Source organism: Magnolia sinica, chromosome 16 (assembly GCF_029962835.1).
Source record: "Magnolia sinica isolate HGM2019 chromosome 16, MsV1, whole genome shotgun sequence".
Lineage (NCBI taxonomy): Eukaryota > Viridiplantae > Streptophyta > Magnoliopsida > Magnoliales > Magnoliaceae > Magnolia > Magnolia sinica.
Window position 1 is genome coordinate 71012841 of NC_080588.1, and position 6000 is coordinate 71018840.

Below are 6000 nucleotides of genomic sequence, written 5' to 3' on the forward strand. Positions count from 1 at the left end.
CTGCAGGAGGCTCTATGGACGCCACCACGATGTATGTGCTTTATCATGCCTTCCGTCCATTTTGCCGGCTCATTTTAGGGCAAGAGTCCAGAAATGAGGCAGATACAGATATCAGTGAGCTACACCGCAAAAACATTGGTGATTGAACACGAATGTTAAAAAATTCTTAAGGGCCGCATTATGTGTGACCTAATCAATAGGTGGGATGGGAAATAAACATTACAGGGGTTGTAGAAAGTTTTTAATGGTGGGCACTCAATCACTACTATTTTTCCATGTTGTGGTCCATCTAAGATCTGGACATGCCTCATTTTTGGGCTCTTGCCCTAAAATAATGATTCAAAATAGAAGGACGGTGTGTCAATATGTAATCTGTGCTTGCTGATAGCTAGATGGAGAGAAGCGGATTTTCCTAAACTGCTTGGACGGACTCAATCTAGGCAGGGGCTCCGTGGACCCACCATGATGCATGGGTTTTATTCATGCTATGTATCCATTTTGCCAAGATCAATTTAGGATATGAGGTAAATCTAAGGATTAAGTGGACCACTGTCGGCATCGGATTGTAGGTGGATTGTGCTCATTGGAGCCTTTTGAAGCTTTTCTTGCATAGTTGTTACTCGGAATATTGTATATTTGACTTAGAGAGTTACCACTAGCCAATTGCCTCACATCTCTGTAGTCTGTTAGACCCTACAAAAACTTTAAACTAGAGAATACGAGGATTCCTTGTCTTAAAATAACTCCTGATCTACGATTTTAAAAAAAATTAAAAAATACTAAAAATGAGTAAATGACCATAGTGACAAAGAGAAAGGGTGTTAGGCACTCTCTCTATCCGTACGAAAGTACAGTCTCTACTTACATTATTTGACAAAATATAATGGATTATGTTAGTTCTTGTATATGGATGATACAATGCAGTGTGTGGTATATAGTGTGGCAATGTGATTCCTTCTTTAAGCAATGAAGTGGGAAAAACTTCCCTACCCGGATCCACGTACTTGGAGTAGTAGTCGAAATCCGGTCAGTCCAAGTTTTTGATAAGGAGGATCCAGTATCCTAGCAAGCCACAAAGTATACACTTGACTGGATGAGCAGGAGGGTTGAGAGCGGAGATGATGATGCACAATGTTGATGTGAGAATGATGATGATGTGTAATGCAATGTCCAACTCAACAATGGGAGTGAGAGATTGAAACACAGGTAATTTATCGACACTAATTTAGCTAAGAGAGATAAGAAAGAAAAGAAAAGGATATAACGTATTCGAGTTTATGATATGACAAGATTCAGGTAAATTGGCAAGCCTCAGAGCATACGCTTAAACAGCCTAGAGAAGAAGAAGGTTGGAGAGTAAAGAAGTGTTGCGACTAATTATAAATGAAACAAAAAAGTAGTAAATATACCATATGAGATAACCGACAAAGCGAAGATGTGGGAGATGGAAGAAGAGACCTAACACTCTTCATAAAGAAGATAGTCAGATGTCTTCAACCTCGACTCTACTCTGCAAGATATAGACCGTTGAGATGACTTGTATTGGTTGGATGATGGCTTTTAATAGATAAGATTGACTTGGATATGAGATATGCTTTAGATAAGTAGCTTGGATTACCTAAATTGGGTTGGAGGGTTTGGATGGTTTTGATAGGTTAGATTGGTTGGTTTGGACTAAGTTGGATGGCTAGATTGGGATAAGTTAGACGAGGTTGGGTGATTAGGTTAAGATAGGTTGGGCCAGGTTGGATGGCTAGGGTAAGATAAATTAAGCTAGGTTAGGTAGCTAGGCTAAGAGCTTAAGGAGAAGAAGTGTATGGGTAAGCTCCTTCATTTTTCTCCATCTCTTTAATGTGTAGAGAATTAGAGGAAATATACAATTTTTTTAGTTGGAGAGATGAAAATAGTGTAATTAAAGGTTAGGTATAAGGGTTAAAAATAATATATCTAGGGTTTTCATTGGCTAAGAGTGGCTTAATACCACATAACATCTCCTCATTTATTTTTAGAGTGATAGAGGGTGTAATTAAAAAGAAATCCATGAGAATTCTGGTAGGAAAGTTGATTTTTAGATATGTTCTCCCTTGGATAGGTCTCCCCTTGATGCACCTTTTGAATTTTGCTTGGGTTTAGCTTTAAATTGGCTTGAATTTCGGCTTAAGAATATTGGACTTGGCTTAGCTTATGATTTGGCCTAGGGGTTGGACTTGTCTTAGCTTGGGATTTGGCGAGCCTAATTTAACTATGGAATTTGGACTTGACTTTGAGCTTGATTTTGGAAGGAATTGGGCTTGGTTTGAGATTTTTTATAACAAATAGATTCAAATTTCTAGAAGTCATCAATAGCTTGAATCTTACTATAGTTGGTCATCCCACGCAAGGAGGGGGTGTCTACAACCACATAGTGAGGATTGAACTCCCACCATTAAAAGTTATTGGGAGCCTTAGAAGTTTTGATCAAGCTAATATTTGATTTTCCCATTATCTAAGTCTATATGGCCTTATGTGCAAGTTGGATGGCAAATAAACATTATATTGAGCCTTAGGAAGGTTTCAACGGTAGGTGTCATTATCACTATTGCTTCCTATGGTGTGATTCATTTGAGCCTTGGATTTGCCTTAATTTTTGGGCTCATACCCTAAAATGATGTGGATAAATGGATGGACGACATGGATAAAACCCATATACCATGGTGGGGTTGATGGAACCCCTTCCATGATTGAATCCATTCTTGCGGGGCTGGACGCAATCCACTTCTAATAGAGCGGAAGTGGGTGAGGAAGGGGAATAGGGTACAATCCATGTCATTGGCTGTGTAGATAAAATTGAAACCACTGTTGAACAAATAACTACATTTTAGGACAATATTATCCTCCCATTTTACCATAGCAATGCCTAATTGTAAGGGTAGAATATCAAAAAGTGGCCCGCATGGTATATCTGAAAGGTTGCTCATTTGGTATATCCAACCCGTCCAAATAGATGTTACCCACTTTGATGTTCAAAAGACTAAAAAAAAATATGCACCACTCTCTTAAGGTGAGCTACAACATAAAAAAATAATATACACCACTTAAAAACATTAAAATGTACATAGAGCCCATTTGGTGGTTTAATCATAAAGATTTTTTATTCGTGTAATTATCATGGTTGGGTGCATATGGTTCACAAGTTGGATGTCATACGCATATTATGTGGGCCTCATAATTTTCTGACTCTTTACTTTTTAAAGAAAAACAATATGAGGGTACTAAAGTAACTTCACTCCTTCAAAAGCACTACTCAATTACTTAATTTTTTGGAGTTTATTTTATAGAAAAATTAAGATTTATAAGGGATCTTTTCTTAAAATTTTCTATTATTTATTACTTTGAGTAAATATCATACAATAAAAATTGATATTTTAAAATATGTCTAAAATTTGAAAAATATTGTTATTATATGTTTATTGTATTTCTCATTATATTATTATATATTTTTAAAATCTCACTATATTTGTTGTGATACAGGTTAGGGAGAGAGAAAGTTGGACGCATGGCCTTTTTGAAATGATTAAAATTATATTAGTTAATGACTCACATTTTTAATACCCAGATACCTAACCCATATTGAAAATCTCTACTGCAGCCTTTCACATTTTTAAGTTAAAAACTCTCCTATAAATTAATTGGGTTAAAAAAATCACCTAAAACTATTGGCCTCATGAGAGAAGAAAAAGTTTAGGCAAATGGCACATACAAAGCATGTGAAAAAATTGGTGGAGATAAAAAAGAAGAAAGAAACAATAGATAAAGGAGAGACGAAGTTATATGATAGATAATTTGTAAATATATTATATGATAAGGTTTTGCTTATGCCCCATCTTCAAGGGCCGTTAAAAATGTCTATAAAACTTTTGATTAACATGCGGGATGCCAAATAATCAATTTGACCCATCCATTCTTTCATGCTACCAGGGAAAAAAAATGGTGCAAAAATCATGCCAACTAGATAATCCCAAGAATCTAATTAATTGCATAGAAAATAGATAAAAAGAAACAAAATATGTTCAATAATTATCCTATGATACATCACACTTTATATCACTTATGATTCAAAAGCAGCACTTTAATGATTCTAGCAACGATGATCCATAACTTAAAAAATAATAATAATAAATAAAAATAGTTAGCGGAAAATTTGGCATTATTCATAAGCTTAAGATCATTTAATTGATTATTATAGTGTGCCTTGCTCCCAATGTTTCTATCGAATGTACTATCCCATATGTTGATTTTAGTGTCCATGTGGTATGATTTTTTTAGCAAATCACTTGTAACGCCCCAAAATTTAAGGGTTGTGCATACACTGGACTCCCAAGTTCCCGGGTGTCACTTATATCCAAATTTTAATGTTTTACATTTAATCCAGTTTAATGAGCAGTATGGAATTGATTGGAATATGAATCACAATCACAACTAGTTTGCCGAAATGAAAGCGACTAATATATACGAGTCAACAAAATATATCAACGAGCCGCACAAGGCGTCGCCCGACAAAATACAAAAATGATGTGTCCAAAAGAATAGTGCGCTGAACCCACAGCTCAGTAATGTATAATCGGCCCGCTTAATCTACGGTGACCCGCCCATCAGTTGGAAGTAGGATAGCTCATCCTCCTCATATATGCTCCCGCCGCACGGCTTATCGAGTTCAGCATCACCTGCATCTACTAAAGAGTCTGATTGGTGTTTTAAAACACCGTCCCATAGTGGGAGTGAGTGATCAACTCAATGGGTGCTATTAGCCTTAAGTTACAACAAGTGTCAATTCTATGATGAATTTAATGAAAAACATACATTCACAAATCCCTAACTAATCTTATTGATGCATATGCATGAGTCATGATATGATGCATATCCTTACAACAACACTCCCTCGAGCGACTTCGTCTAACGATCGTGCATGACCAACGCTCCCTCATTGCGACCTCAAATGTCTAGTCGCTAACCTAACTAGTGCGATGCGATCATGATCGTGTTAGCCAAGTCTTTAATTTTTTCCGTTCATCCAACAGATTGGGGAAACTAGTACACCCTACGGTATCAATGCCCTCAACCAGTTGCAAGGCCTGAGCCCCTCAACGTGCGAGGCCAGGACCCCGCGATCCTTGATCCCAACGGGTTCCCCATCCCCAATTTCAAGCACATGGTGAGTATTAGGAAGTGGGATCGCTTGCAGTCATTACGGGGAGGCTTGTCACCCTAGCATAGGCTGACAGCTCGGTCATAATGTCCCATTCCACCATGCCCGACTCACAAGACAGTGGATCGATTTCTAACAGTTATCAGTGAGCTTCGGTGGGCGAGGGGTGTCCTAAGTTTCATACAGGCGTGAATAGGCATGGTTATCAAACATGGTTAGTGAGTAAATGGACTAGACCGTCCATGTTCAGGCAAGTACGAAACGCACAACATCGAGTGCAAGCAACCCCTTAATCCAACTATTGTCGCCCATTCGCATCCACCTAAATCCGTTAGTCTAGTCATAGGATGGTCCTACCAACGGGACCACCTTCTCCAATCTCAGTTCCCTGACCTACCCAGAAATTTGAGTATATTCAATAACACTTCAACAATTAAGGGTTCATCTTCTAGTGTAAGTGAAGTCATGCATACAATACATTCAGCATGAAAATTCAGATTTTTAATATAAATACAACTACTCTCATTAGCATGAAATTAAACGTGCGTGTGTGTGTGTGTGGTGTTGAGTTACCGAAGAGACCAAGAACAATATATCACTCGTAGTACAAGAATACAACAAGGAACAATGCAATCATGCATGCTACAAGGAAAATCATGTAAGAATCATGTATGAGATTGTAACACCCCGAAAATCGGGGGTCGAGCAGAAGCTTAACTCCCGAGTTCCAATGCATCACTTATGTAACATAGATAATGATGATTAAATATTGTCCATATTAGTGCATTAAATATGAGTGAGATTATACTAAAACA